Here is a 16,535-nt window from a genome sequence, read left to right as displayed (position 1 = left end):
TATTGCAGCGTAATGTACAACATGTTCACAAGATGAATATTGCGGAGATTCTAATGCTGAGACGGATGTATGATCATACAAGATTGGATAAAATTAGAAATGATCAAATTAGATAAAAGATTCAAGTAGCGGAAGTGGAGATTTAAATGAGAGAACGATGTATCAGATGGTATGATTATGTATTATATAGATCTCAAATGTTTTATGCGTTGTATAATTTAGCCGTTTTCACGAGGTTTTGCAGCAATAAGGTCCTGTTTTTCTTCTTCTAATAATAATAATAATAAAATTACTTATTTTTCTATTAATAATAGTCAAATACAAATTATTAGTTCTAGAATTTTGTATTTTTTTCGAAAATAATTGAACTGGAAAATCCAACAACTCAATACAAATTATTAGTTCTTGGTGACGGCTGTTTGAAACCAACCATTCAATCTTCTTCCTCTTACAATATCATGCTCTATCATCATCATCATCCTCTAATCTTTTCCTATTCTAACGGATACTATCTAACGGAGAAAATTCCTTCTTCACATAATACATTATCCGAGACCTTCCTTTGGGGATAATTAAAGGTCTGAAAACTAGTAAGATCAAAATAAGCTCCACAAAGAACAGTACAATGCTTATCCACACAAAAATGGTTCTCTTCCAATTCCATACTAATCTTTTCAACTTTGGCATATCAGATTAAAGCGAGAGTGATGATTCGTATATTTCAGGTATTCCGGCACCTGACATGTATTCTGCTCGCGGTTCGAGCATTACTTTCAGGTATGAAGTTGGCTCGAGTCCTTCGGTGATTTCGTCCATTTTTATATCAAGAATTTGAGATTCTGATTTGAAACCAGCAATAAGAGGAGCGCTTTTGATGATCGTTTCAACGAAACGGATGGGTTGGCTTTTGAACCTTAACATACATGGATGACTCGAGCTTTCTATGACCTTGCCGGTTGCTGATAGGAACTCTACTCTTACCTTGAGGAACAAGAGGTCGAAATGGTCAGTGACGGAGCCAGAATAAGTTAGGGAGTTAAAAAAAATTCAAGAGTTAAAAAGGAGAGTAAAATTGAAAAATGCACTATTTTAGAGAATAAATTAAGAAAATTTCAATATTTTATAGGGCATTCTTTGAAAAAAAAAAAAAAATTGTTAGAGGAGTAGAGGCGAGCTCCATCATTGGAAATGACGTATTAAATGTAAAATACTTAAAATTTATTTTGCTTTAGATGTTGGTCTACTCTCTCTCCCTATATGTATTCATTCTTTTTTTTTTTTTTTTTTTTTTTTTTTTTTTTTTTTTTTTTTTTTTTGTTTTTTGACATGCCTATATGTATTCATTCAGATACGTGGGGCTCAAATGAATTTTAATATATAGGCTTTGAAAATTTAGTTCCGCTGCTTGTACGGTTGTACTCGCGCGTTTAAGCGCGTTTAACCTATGTATTCCTACAAATATAATAGTAATAATTGATGCTAATAATTGTATGAGTGTTTTTTTTTCCAAAAAAATTAGTAATAATTCGTTTGTTTCGTAAAATAACTTGTTAAAAAATATTTTTCTTTGAAAAATATTTTTCAATTGACTTTTTTTCCATATTGTTATAATATTGAGAATTATTTAAAAGTATTAAAATTTTTATCTCATAAGACCATAAAAATATTAATAATAATAGAAATTTTATAATTTATAAATTTTATTGTTAAATATGAGAAGAATGCGAAAAAAAATATAAATTATGAAAGTCATCGGTGGCCGATGGTGGTAGCTAGTGATGGTCGGTGGTAAGTAGCGACTGGTGGTAATGACTACGATGATTAATAAATAAAAAAAATATGAATCTATAAGGTTTGTCATTGTCCGAAAAATATTTTACTCTCTCCAAAATGAGAATTCATTTTCTTTAAAAAATGACTTGATTTTCTTTTGATCAGAAAAATATTTTTCGTTGACTTATTTTCTTGAACAACCAAATAATGGAAAATTGTGAAAAAATATTTTCCTGGAAATTATTTTACAAAAACAAACATAGTCGAAGAATGAAAATTTTTTTAATGGATAATCAATCATATGTATGAGGAACATATATAAACCGATTCTTTTTTTCACTAAAAAGATAAATAAAAGAATTGTTTTAATAAATAAAAATTATTAAAAAGATGTTGAGCTCTTTAAATATTAAAAAAGAAAAAAAATCTCTTATAAGCATGAAAAAATTAGAGAAATTTGATTGTTATAAGATCGATATTGTTATTCATTAGATTTAAAAATTGTACTTAGCCGACAAGCTCCTTCTCAAATAAAGTGGAGCTAATTTTCTGTTCACCCAAATTTGACTTTTTTTTTTTCTTTAATAGTTTTAAAAACTGTAAAATTGCATATTAAAATATTAATAAAAGAAATAGTTAATTAAAAAAAAAATCAAATAAAGAAAAGGCATCATCTATGTATATACCTGGAAGATACCGAGTTTCCGATTGTAGTCGGACTCAGGAACCGTCAATGAGACAATGAGCTGCAATTTGTGATTAAGAGGAATCACACGATCTCCAACTTCATTAGCAGCTTTACCAATAACAAGGCTAGAAGGATTACCAACATCAGAACAAGGCATTATAGGCACAAAAGCTATTGGACTAGCTTTTGTATAATCAAAATTCAGTATTTCTCTAGCCTGAACTGGCTTTTCTACTATGGTTCTCATAGCTAACCCTCCAAACAAAAACCCTCAAGATAATAACCCTAAAAGCATCACAAACACATAGCTTGACCAAAAGCATGCATATGCATATCTCATTGCTATTTTGCCTATTGATTTTTGGGCATTTTTGGTCATATTAGTACTAGAAATACCTAAAAATTTGAACAATTTTGTCATGGAGTACCTTCTAATGTGCCCTAGTGTTTGGAAAGAAAAAATCAAGAATTTGAAGGAAAAGTAAGATAACCAAATTGGAAATGTGAAAAAACTAATAAGAAGATTAAATTGAAAACCCATAATTTTTATTACTACTGCTATAAAGAAAGCAAGGAAATTTAAAGAAAAATCATTAGAATCTCTTGACATTTCAACTTGGTCTTGCATATCTTTTTTACTAGTGCTCACCCTTCCATTTTCATCTAAGTTAATAATTCTATTTTTACCTCTCCTCTTTTCACCACATTCTTCACATTTGTGACAACTCTCTGAACTAGAGGAATGGAGCAATGCGAGTCTTCGCTCACTGCCATTGGTGAAAAAATTCATCTTCACCCTCTTTTGGTCCATGAAAATTTTGTCAGCTGCATCTAATGCAATTTTGATTATGCCATTTTCTTGATACTTTGACTCTTCCATGGAATTTTTTTTGTTCAAAAAAGGGTAAATGCAGAACTTGGGATAGTGGGTGCACAATGTGAAAGTTTGTGGTACTATATATTAAACTATCAATTGCTAAATCAGCTTTATATATATAGTAGGGGGAAAATTATATATTTTGATTGGCAGGAAATGTTATTTGTCTTGGGATGCTAAAAAGATTTCGAGAATTTGTGTGTGTTGGTGCTTTAACCAATGTGATTTTTTATAAGGGAGTAAAATCTTATCGTTTGATCGCTCAATCTATACTTCCATCAATTTTTTTGGTCTGGAGATTAGGATATGTCGCACAGTGACACACACTTCAATACTTTTCCATATTTGTCAGCTCAAAGGGCATGTATGATCCTTAGCTAGCTAAGAAGCTTCTATTTTCGCGATTACAATGCATCCCTTTTATTCTAAAATATAAATTATTTAAAATTGTCGCACAAGGATTAAGAAAGATATTAATTTTCTTAAATTATAATAAACTCAAGAGGTAATTTGATTAAATTATCATTTATCTTAAAACTAATAGTTATTTGTGAAAATATTTATTGTAACTAATTTAAACAAGGGTAATATTGAAAAATATAATTTATTACTCTTTAAAAAATATTCTCAAAACGATTTATACTTTTAGACAAAATAATCATTCAAAAATGATTTATTTTGGGACGGGATGAGTAATTACATTGCTCTCTCTCTCCTTGGAATAGTAGCTGATTGCTGATGAATATTTTGTTTTGAATATTTTAAATTTTATTTCTATGAAATAAGCATAAAAATACGAAATAACTAATAAGTGGGTTTTGCTAATTCCATGTCCATGCATTAGGATTAAATAACAACTTATAAAAAAAATAATAGTTCAGCAATAGAATATAGAAAAATAAGAAAAAAATTCTGCATACCTTATTGAAGACCCAAGGAGACCCAAGGAGAAGGAATTGAACTAAATAACAAAATAAACTGCTAGACTAAGAGGAGAATTGATTATTGGAAATGAATATTAACGTGTTTTGGTAGCTTGAATTAAGAAAAAGGACAAAAGGTCAATAGGCTATCAATCAAAAAATATTTTATATATAAAAGTTAGAAAAAAAATACATTATGTAAAAAAAAAAAAATCAATTATACAACGCATAAAACATTTAAAATATAAAAGGTGTTATGTGAAAATTTTAATTATAAGTGAAATAGAATCTCGAAATTTATAAATTAAATGATAATAATAGTAATTGCTATGGACATAAATAATATAAGTTTCACTTAAAAAATGTATAAAAATATAATAAGTAGAAAATTTAGATTCCAATTTATAAATTAAAGTTTTTGAAATTTATACGATATAGACTTTTTACATAATAATTTTTAAACTTAAATTAAAAATTATAAGATTCTATAAAATTTTATTTATAAAAAAGTGTAAAAAAATAATTTGTAAAAAAAGCAAGACTTCAAGCTAATTTTTTTTATCGGCAAAAATAATTTTTATTAAATTATATTGTTTAGAAAAAATTTATTTTATCAAAGTACCATTCCAAGCCATTAGACCTCTCATTTACACTCAACTTAACATCGATAACTTAAGTAAAAAAACTGGTCAAAATATTATGTACACCGAAATCGAAAAAATCGAAAACTATCCAAAACTCTTAACACAACTACTAACTAAATTGTCATATTAAAAAAATGCAAAACCAAATGCAAGTACAGCCCACCAGCAGTAAAGTGTATTCACAACTAATCATATTGAGAAATTGCAATCCAAAAGATTTACATATTGTTCTCTCTATCATTGTAACCAAGCAAGTAAATCTTCATATGTATCAACTCTCTTTTTACCAATGAATCTACAAAATGATTCTATTCTCTATATATTAAAGGCCCAGATCCGAAAACTAAATCATAATCAAATCAACACCTCTGATTTGGTCAAACATTATATGTATCTTTATGTATCTGGTGTATATTTTCCATATTTGTTTCCTGATTTATAGCTGATCGTTTAATACATATCTGTATAAATATGTGTGATTACAATCAATAATAATCATCAATTTCAAAAGACTTACATGGTATCAGAGCTTCTCGACTAAACGTCCTCTTTTTCTTCTCTCTTTTCTCATGGCTAACACCACTCTCCCTGCCATAATATCCCCTGCTGTCACAGCCAACCAGCAGCTAATCTCGTTTAATATTGCTGCTCAAGCCCCTCTCAAACTAAACTCTACAAATTATTTGTCCTGGAAACTACAGTTCGAAAGCCTTTTTATAGGTTACGATCTTCAAGGTTTCATCGATGGAATAAAACCTTGTGTACCAGCCACCATTGCACCCAATGATAACCCTAATCTTGAATCTCGCCTCTGGATCAGACAAGATCAATTAATTCTCAATGCCTTAATTGGTTCTCTATCACCACAGTTGATTCCTTTCATAGCCAAAGCAAAAACATCAAAACAAGCGTGGGATATTCTCGCAAACACCTATGCCAAAATGTAACACCCACCGGCCAATCCCGGAGAACCAAAGGGCGGATGCCACAATCGGTGCCGGAGCACCGTCTTATATCACTTATTAAAGCTAGATCACAAATTAGAAGTGGTTAAATTTTCATAAGGAGGCAAGTAATTAACATTTTATTTTATTTTTTTATATATAGAAATAATGTTTAAGGAATTTCCTACGAAAATTTCGCAAGAGTTTCCCCTAAAAATTTACTTGCCACACAAAGAAAATATACATACTTCCAATTTTCTCCAAACCCCCAAAACTCCAATTCAACACAACATACCGCAAGCACTTCTAAATATCCATCAACATACGCATACTATTCGAAACACATTCTTTTCAAGGAATCTATAATCATCATACACCAAAATATAATAAGATGTCATTTCCTTAAATAATCATAACTCTTAATACATTATAAACTTATTACATCCAACCTTCACAACACAATATTTATATACATGCCAAAAATAACTATTTACAAAATATCCTACCCAAAATGTGATATCTACTCTGATGCTCCTCCTCTGGTCTTGTAGAACACCCTCCGCTCCTAACCTGTGCGTGATAAAAATCAACGCGCTGAGTGGAAGACTCAGTGGTGCTAAATAACCAACAATTTAATTAACAAGAATAGCCAAGGTAAATCTTAAATTACTCAACTATATAAATACCAAAATCGCATTAATTTAATTCAAATACTTTTATAAATACAAATATGTCTTCATTCTTTTATAGCAACAATAAAATTTCATTTTTCGTTAAGGCTCGTACTCATGCAGAATGAACATAAGCAAATTTGATCGTGGCCTATATTAGCGCCACCCCCATCACATACTCGTGGCATATGAAAGCACCACCGTGGCCTATGAAAGCACCACCGTGGCCTATGAAAGCACCACCCCCATCACACAATCGTGGCCTATGAAAGCACCACCGTGGCCTATGAAAGCACCACCCCATCACACAAATAAGCGCGTCCGCCTATTTATAAGGGCTGATAACCCTAGCATATGATCATAGCTTCACAATAAGAAAATCCATCTCATCATACCACGTCTCAATCATGCATAGTAGAGCCCAAATCAAAATCATTCTTTCACAAAAGCAAAAATTTTAAATCAAAACCTCTTCATTTCTTAATACTCATCAGTTCAAAATTTTGCTCAAAACATTATAGATATATATATAAACTTAATATAGTATAAAAGTACATAAATCAAGAACTTTTCAGCATTTTCATAAACTTGACCTTTGCAGGGTTTTTAACACATAATTTGAGTTATGGGTCTCAAAATTGAATGAAATCAGGTTCATTAGAAAGATAAGACAAAATTCTACAAATTTTTAGAAGGGAACACAGCCCAGATCACACAGTAAGATAGCAAACAAAAGCTCAGAACACAAACCAACAGATCAAACCTGATTCAGCAGAACCAAGTCCAATGTTTCTTGAATTCCTACTTCACCAAACACTCAAATGAAACTAATCCAGAACGAGAGAATTCTCAAGACACCGGGAAACAACTTTTATGAAGAACTCAGAACCTAATCTTGTCATTATAGTGGTCAAAATGGGCACTCAATTTAGTAATGCATGTGGCCCGACACAACAAAGTCAGTTTGGGTGTTTCAGCCATAAGTTGAGCTATGTATCTCCAATTTGGACACAAGAGGATGGGTTGGAAAGATAAGACGTAAATATATAACTTTTATGAAGAACATAAGACATTATTTTGCCATTTGAGTGGTCAAAATGGACAATTATTTCGGATATACAAGTTAGACACCATAACAGAACCAGTTTTGGTATTTAACTCATAAGTTGAGCTACAAGTATTGGAATTAGAAATAAGAATATGTTTTGGAAAGCTGAGAAATAGAGCTACAACTTTCATGAAGAAGTCAAAAACATATGGGAAGCATAAAGGGGTCGAAAATGAGTTCCAATCCCACGGCAGAACACATCTCACATTAAAATCAGCAATATAACCAAAACATACAAAGTTCCTAACATATGTGCAAAACCCTAACCATGTAAAAACAACTTAAACAAGTGAAAGTATGATTGCACTAACCTTATTAACAAGCTTGAAAAAGCTTGGAAAGCCTTACTCCTTGGCTTTCTCTTTACCCTTTGAGGATGGTTCTCCAACCTCTTCAAAGCATGAAAAATCAACATTAAAAGCAAAACTTGACAAAAGAAATAGTTGGAGCATGATTTAATGCATCAATAACATGTCTAAACCATGAATTCTACTTAACAATTCACAAAACTCAAAAACCACAACTTACTTACTTTAATGGTAACTTCACTTCTCTTTGCTTTTAATCACCAAACTCAACTTCTACTTCTTAATTCTTAAGAATTAAGTACTAATCTATGGTTTAATTAGGTAGTTTGGTGGTAAATTTGGAGGTAAGAAAATGAAGAAAATGAAAGAAGAAGGAAGAAGATGGAAATGGCGTGGAGAAAAGAAGAGAAGAAAACAAAAAGTGTTGTGGTGTTACTTTAAGTGCCAAAGTCAAATTTGACTTCCAAATTTCATGTCAAATGTGTGGCTAAGATCAAGTCCTAAGTAATGTCATCCAATAGCTCTAAATATTCCTCAAATAAATCTCTTCTACTTCTTATTTAACTCCACTAATTAATTAAATGAACTCCACTAAAATAATTCCTCATTTATTTCTTAATATACCACACTAGAAATATTATGCATTTAATACATAAACTCTCCAAAAATATTAATGAAATATTTTCTACCCGCCTAAATCATGCAAACATGCTCCAAAAATAGTAAATAAAATATTAAATATACATAGTAATTTTTCCGGACTAAAATAATACCAAGTCCCGGACCGATGGTACTATTCACAGACCGGTAAATCACTATTACCGACACTAAAAGAAAATCAGTCTGTTACATAAACCATCTCGTGGCCGTGTTAAGCAAGTCCAAACTCAGCTAAAAGCCATTCTTAAAGGCCAATCCTCCATCACTGAATACATGCAAACCATTAAAAGCAAAGCTGATGAGTTAGCCCTTCTTGATTCTCCTATGGCCGAAGAAGACATCACAGACCGTATTCTTGAAGGTCTTGATGATTCCTACAAAGAAACAATACAAGCAATCAATGCTCGTGATGCTCCTATCTCATTTGAAGAGCTTCATGAAAAACTCATAACTTTTGAAGCCTCTCTGGCATCACAATCAGTTCCTACACCTGCTGCCTTCCCTGCAACAGCACACTATACTGTCAAAAATACCAACAGAAACAGCCATTATTCCACTACACCCAATTCTTCTCAATATGGTTCATCTCAACGCAATCCTACTCGTGATGGACATGCTCAACAAACTGTACAGAATACCAATGTTCAGCAGAGAAAAACCTCCCTTGTCACCAGTTGGTAGTTCCTTTTCAAGACATGAAATGCCTTCAACGGATGAACCTGTGCTTACTTCAACAACAAATCCACCGGCGCAAACAGCCACTTTGGGAGTCTCAAATTCTGTTGAAACCACTGTTCCTGTGCCAGCAGTACAAAATCGACATTCCATGGTCACAAGGAGCAAAAACAATATTTCCAAGCCTATTAAAAAATATAGCTTGCATGCACAAGTTCAAGCTTCTGATGATTATATTCCTATAACTGTTTTGTAGGCTTTAAAAGATTCAAAATGGGGTAATGCATGTACTGAAGAATTCAATGCCTTGGTTAAAAATGGAACCTCGGTTCTTGTTCCTGCCACAGAAGGACATAATTTAGTAGGCTGCAAATGGATATTTCACATCAAACGTAACTCTGATGGAATAGTGCAGCGCTACAAGGCTCGTCTTGTTGCCAAAGGTTTCAACCAAAGCCCTGGAATAGATTACGCCGAAACATTCAGCCTAGTGGTTAAGCCTACTACTGTTCGTCTGATAATCAGTTTGGTGGTCATGCATGGATGGACTGTTAAGCAACTAGATGTAAATAACGCTTTTCTTCAAGGCCCCTTAACAGAAAAAGTGTATATGCAACAACTACAACGTTTTCAAGACAGGGATAAGCCGACACATGTGTGTTTACTTAAGAAAGTTATTTACGGTCTCAAACAAGCTCCGCGAGCTTGGTATCAAGCCCTAAAACAATTTCTTCTTGACACTGGGTTCACTAACTCTCTGTCAAACGCTTCATTATTTATTAAAATTTCAGACACTGACATCTTGGTTTTCCTTGTCTATGTGGATGATATCATTATTACAGGGAGCAATTCTAAGCAAATCTCTGACTATGTGCAGTTATTATCAAAGAAATTCTCCTTGAAAGATCTTGGTAGCCTCAACTACTTTTTGGGTATCGAACTTCTGCCCAATGCACATGGCGTGTTATTATCACAAAAAAAATACATTGAGGATCTCTTGAATGACACAAACATGGTGCAGGCTAAATCAGTCAAAACCCCTATGTCTACAAGTGCAAAATTAACTGCAAATGGTGGTAAACAATTCGCAGATTCAATGCAATATAGGAGGGTTATTGGAAGCTTACAGTACATTTTACTAACTCATCCTGATGTCGCTTTCATAGTAAACAAGCTTTCTCAATTTGTTCATCAGCCCACAGTTGAACACTAGAATGCTGTCAAAAGGTTGCTTCGATACTTGGCTGGCACTTTGAATGAAGGGCTTCAAATCTACTCTTGTTTGACCAAGTCTCCAACTCTTCATGCCTATTCCGACGCCGATTGGGGAGGTGATCGTGATTCCTTTTGCTCTACTGGTGCCTACGTTGTGTATTTTGGTCGGAACCCCATTTCTTGGAGCTCGAAGAAGCAACGATCAGTGGCACGTTCTTCTACAAAGGCAGAGTACAAATCCGTCGCAAATACTGCAGCAGAGCTCGCTTGGATCTGTCACTTGTTGTCTGAGCTTCAAATTACTCTCTCCGAATGTCCAGTAATCTACTGTGACAACGTTGGAGCGACACAGCTGAGTGCTAACCCGGTATTTCATTCGAGGATGAAGCATATTGCTCTTGATTATCATTTTATCAGAGATCGTGTTCAATCCGGAGCCTTGCGAGTTGCGCATATTGCCGGTGATGACCAAACGGCGGATGTTCTAACCAAGCCGTTGGCTGCATCACAATTTTTGGAGCTGAAGGACATGCTTGGGATCCGGATCCGACCCGGCTCCAGCTTGAGGGAGGGTAAAGGCCCAGATCCGAAAACTAAATCATAATCAAATCAACACCTCTGATTTGGTCAAACATTATATGTATCTTTATGTATCTGGTGTATATTTTCCATATTTGTTTCCTGATTTATAGCTGATCATTTAATACATATCTGTATAAATATGTGTGATTACAATCAATAATAATCATCAATTTCAAAAGACTTACATATATATGGAAGAATTGAACCGAACATAAAGATCCATATATGCTATCAAATCTATTGAACAATATGTAACATCCCTTCCCGGTCCACCCGTAAACCCGAATAAACCGAGCCGAGACGTTACAAGCTGGTTGACTTAGTGACCTGATATGCTGAATTCATAATGTCTATTAAATATAATATCATGCTGATGTTGTTTATATATATAATGTACTTAATATTTACACAACATGATACTGGTTTACAAATTGAAATGGGCCCAACTGTGTGCCCTGTACATGCCATGAAAAAGGTAGACAAAAGATACATAAGAAAATGATTAGCTACCCTGAAGACTGAGTCTTCTACAGATGAACTGCAGCAGTTGTACGCGGACTCTCTACGGACCAGTCTCAAAACCTGCGAGTTAAACAGGTAACTCGCTGAGCAAATAAAGCTCAGTGGATATCTCAACATAAAAGAAACAAATAAGCATAGACATGTATAGAAAGAAGCATGTAAACTCATATGGATAAGGCAACATATAAGCACATATAGTATGATACTATTGTTTAAACTACTGTATAATTCATGCCATGTTATGTCAGAATATCGGTATGGCTCCATAAGGTTATAGTGAAACCGAAGTGATAAGAAGAACTGTATGAAACTGGATGGATACTGTATGCTTGGCTGCTATGGCCCATATATAATCATATCCACTCAACGGCCTGTAGCCGGAGTATCAAACTGTATGAGGTGCAGATCTGCTATCCTATGTCGCGACATGGTCTTATCTACATGGTTTCTACCTAACCTCAATGGAGCATAATCATAATACAACATCATATTAATAGTTCATAACTTCATACATCATAATGTTTACTTGATTCATATCATTTGCATGCTTGAATGTTGTTTTGATCCATATTCTCATGTTGTATTTTGATGCTAAAATGATCGGAGGCATATAAGTTAAGCAAAGGAATACAATTGCATTGAAAATGAAATCCACAAATGCATGAAAATACAAGTCGCGAGCGCGCCTTGCAAGGTCGCGAGCACGTAAGTGCAAAAATGAGAGACAGTATGTTATCGGGCACAAGTCGCGAGCGCGTACTTGAAAGTCGCGAGCGCGTAGTGTGCCAATTGAGAGTCAGAAAGTTATCGGGCACAAGTTGTGAGCGCGCACTGAATGTCGCGAGCGCGAGTGAGTCTCAGGTGAAAGTCGCGAGCGCGCACATGAAGGTCGCGATCGCGTAATGTGCAAAATGAGAGTCAGTGAGTTTCAAGTGAAAGTCGCGAGCGCGCAAGATGAAAGTCGCGGTCGGGTATAATGCCAAATAAGAGACAGTGAGTTTCCAGTCCAAATTCGTGAGCGCGCAGAGCAAAGTCGCGAGCGCGCGCGACGTGTTTTCTCAGCCTGTGCAGTGCCAGGTCGCGAACGCGCGACGCGTTTCCAACCTAGGCAGTCTGTACTCTTTGGATCATAACTCACAATATACAACTCCAATTTGGATGATTCAAAAACCCATGTAAAGCTAACACATAGAGGAACAAATAACTCTTCTATGACACTTCCTAATTCCACCATTAAATGGGGTCAAAATTAAGGTGAAGTCACTGGTAAAATTTCCAGCAACCCCTGTTTCAGCATAACTCCATCTTTACTTCACTTATTCAATACCTCCCCTGTTTTCTCACCATTACCAGTCCTCCCACTCAACATGAAACAACACATGGTCTCATTATCAACACACCACACAACTTCTCATGCAAAGAAAATGGTAAAAGAAAAGAGATATCAAACCTTTAAAGCTTGAGCTCTTTTAGCTTCTTCCCCTGTTTTCTACACTCTTAGAACTTCCTTCACCTATAATTAACAATTCTTATAAATATGCTAAAATAACACCAAATGATTCAATTATAAACTTCAAGAAGGTTTACTTACTTGGATAGAAGAGAAGTTGAAGTTAAGGCTTAATTACCATGAAAATTGAAAGGAAGGTGGAAGAGAAAATGAAGAAGATGAAGATAAGGATGAAAAATGGGAAAGTGAAATGGTTTTCACGGTTAGGCCATAAAAATATGTCAAACTTACTAAATAATACCTCAAAGTCAACATGTTCCCACTTAATACCCAAGCTTGATCTCTTAGTGCAATTAAATCCTAACCCTTATACTTTGATCTTTTTCTCTCATTCAAGTAAGTCCACTTATCAACCCATTCTACCCCAACCGGGTTTGGTTCAACTCGACTCAACTCGACTCTATGCAAAGACTCGACTCGGGAATGTCACACAATAACCACCACCTCTGAGGTCTTTTTTTTATTATTATTTAAAACCTAACACACAACATATTTTGAATCAGATTTAACAATTAATGGTGAGAGTTTGAACTGAGATTGAGAATACAATTCTATAACCATGAAAATTACTCTTAGTTCAGCTTCATTACAGTCAATAATGCCACATGATTGAAAAAATATACACTTTACCTCACCTTTATTATTCCTTAGCACACCACCGAAACCAGCAGGACCTGATTTTCCTCTTGAAGCTCCATCAACATTGAACTTATATCTGTTACAAGTAGGAGGTTCCCAAACCAGCTAAGTTTTCAAACTGGATTTTGGTTTCTTAATGCCAACTCTATCACAAGACACAATTTGAGGGTCACAGTACCAATCCCTTACATCATAGAAAATAGAAGGAAACTTAGCTTTTAAACATTCGAAACTTATCAATTTTATGCTATCTACAACTTCAATACCACTGAAAATTTCCTATTTCTCCTAAGCCACAAAGTCCATGAACTAACAAAAAAAAAAAAAATCAAAATCCAAGTTGCCTTATACTCGTTACTTTTCAATAAACTTTCCCATTGCCAGCCTAATTGGACAAACGTCTTAGACAAAACTGCAGAAACATTCGACCATCTGAAAATTGAGTTCCAAATATTTCGTACTAAATCACAAGCTAGCAAACAATGATCCGTCAATTCATTATCCTTCTCACATAAAGCAAAAAGGTATTCTCATTATTTGGTAATAATTTACATTTTAGTATATTAGTCTTGCAATAAATTCTATCAAGATATGTTTTCCAAACAAATATTGCTACTTTAGAAGGAATTAAAGGAGCCCATAAAGATTTTAAATTGAAACTCACCTCAGAATGTCCAGCCACAGTTAAGTCTAATAAAGAGTAAAAAATTTTTACATAAAATTCACCTTTAAGATCATGCATTCAAGCTATTCTATACTCACCTTGTTGGAATATTGAAATAGACAGTAATAGAGTTTCTAGTTACTACCATTGATCCTCTTCAAAGGATCGTAACTCCCTTAACCACTCTAGCTTCCAATGACACACACCGTTAAAGAAGAAACCTTACAAAAGCTTTCTTGTTGGAAGTCAATCTAAATAATCTGTGAAAGCTAGCTTTAAGTGATATATCATCTACCTAAATGTCATGCCGGAATTGTATTTGTGAATCATCTCCAAGAATCCAACAAAAACCTTTGGTTAAAAATCCAGCTGCTGGATTTTATTGGGACCCAATGTCTACCGCATCTTTTCAACAAGGAGAAATTCGTTTCCAAGCTGAAGAATCTATACTTGATTTTAATGATGTATCTAGTCTGTATATGGAAACTAGAATTCATTTCCATAAAAAAAAAAATTTCTACTTTAAATCTCCACCACCACTTACCCAAGAGCTGTATTCTTTCTTTTGAAGACGGGTACTCCTAAGCCTCCATGACTTTTATTTTTGGTTACAGTATCCTAGGCTACCCAATCAAGCGGTTTTGCCCCTTCAATCCCTTTCCCATAAAAAGATTCTCTGGATAGATTCAATCTTTTGAATTACTTTCTGAGGAGCTCTAAAGACAGTCATGTAATATAGTGGAAGCAAAAACACAACTGAGTTTAATAAAATTAACTTTCCTCCCATTAAAAAGTGTTTAGCTTTCCATTGGGAAAGCTTAGATTCCACCTTCTCAATAACAAGATTCCATGTAGAGAGATGTTTTGGATTAGCACCTATAGGAATCCCTAGGTAATGAGTTGGCATAGAACTAGGAAAAAACTTCAAAATCCGAGCGAAGCAACCAAGATCATCTTTTGAGACATTAACACCGAATAATCTGCTTTTTGAAAAATTTATTTTTAAGGCCCGATAATATTTGATAACGGTTTAGCACCCTTTACAAATTGCACAATTCATTTACATCTACCTGATTAAAAACAACAGAGTCGTCCGCAAATTGCAAATGAGAAATAGTGATAGAATCAGCTCCTACTTGAACTCGAGAAAGTATAATGTTCCTGATAGAATTCCTTATCAAAAGGTTGAAGCATTTAGCCATAATAAGAAACAGAAAAGGGGACAATGGGTCCCCTTGTTTTAGACCTCATGACATTTGAAATTCATTGGTAGGAAATCCACTGACTAGAATCAATAATTTAGAGAATCGACGACACTCATTAATCCAACCACACCATCTGTTTTTGAACCCCATTTTTCTCATCATAGAAAGCAAAAAATTCCAATCAACTGAATCGTAAGCATTTTCAAAATCTGTTTTAGAAATGATTCTAGATGCTTTTTTTAGTTTCAATTCATGAATAACTTCATTTGCAATGAGAATCCCATTTGAAATTTGTCCACTGCCAATGAAACCAGATTGGCTTTCATTTATTATTTTGCCCATAATTTTCTTCATTTTAAGAGCCATCAGTTTAGCAAGAATCTTACATAAACTCCCGATCAAAGATATTGGCCGAAATTCATTTAGTCCCATAGGGAAGGATTTCAAGACATTATAACGTCTAATTTTTAACTTTTATTTATTTAACTTTAATTTATAAAAGTTAAAAATTAATGTGTGTGGACTTCTCATTTATGTCTGTATGTCAATCAAATGGTGGTCTGTTTGGTTTTCTCATTTATGTGAGGAATGAGAGGTATCGAGTTTGAATTTTCACCAATTTGGTGAGCTAAAGGGAGGATTAACCCCCTTGTATAGCCCGTAGTTTTATCTTTTAAATTACTGTTTCTAAATTATTATAAAAAAGTATCAATTATTTCTATTATATTAAATTTAGATATAAAAAGTAAAATCAATATTTTTAAAATTTTAAATATTCATCAATTTATGAATAAATATAAAAGTTAATTATTTGTTATAATAAAAAAATTTTCAATAGCATACCAAAATATAATCTAATGATAAGTGCATTTACGACCTGACAAATAAAATTCAATAAAAAATTATAAATTAAAAACTTAACAAAGT

General features: G+C 33.6%; 1 pseudogene; it reads right to left on the bottom strand.

The window, feature by feature from the left end:
* Window positions 1–237: 237 nt before the first annotated feature.
* LOC149494770 (seipin-2-like) lies at window positions 238–3,341 on the bottom strand (annotated as a pseudogene).
* Window positions 3,342–16,535: the final 13,194 nt, after the last annotated feature.

The sequence above is a fragment of the Jatropha curcas genome, chromosome 7, assembly GCF_041381405.1.
Source record: "Jatropha curcas cultivar XTBG-Jc1 chromosome 7, XTBG_Jcur_1.0, whole genome shotgun sequence".
Classification (NCBI taxonomy): domain Eukaryota; kingdom Viridiplantae; phylum Streptophyta; class Magnoliopsida; order Malpighiales; family Euphorbiaceae; genus Jatropha; species Jatropha curcas.
Note: the sequence above shows the minus strand (reverse complement) of the source record. Positions and strands in the feature narration are given on the sequence as shown.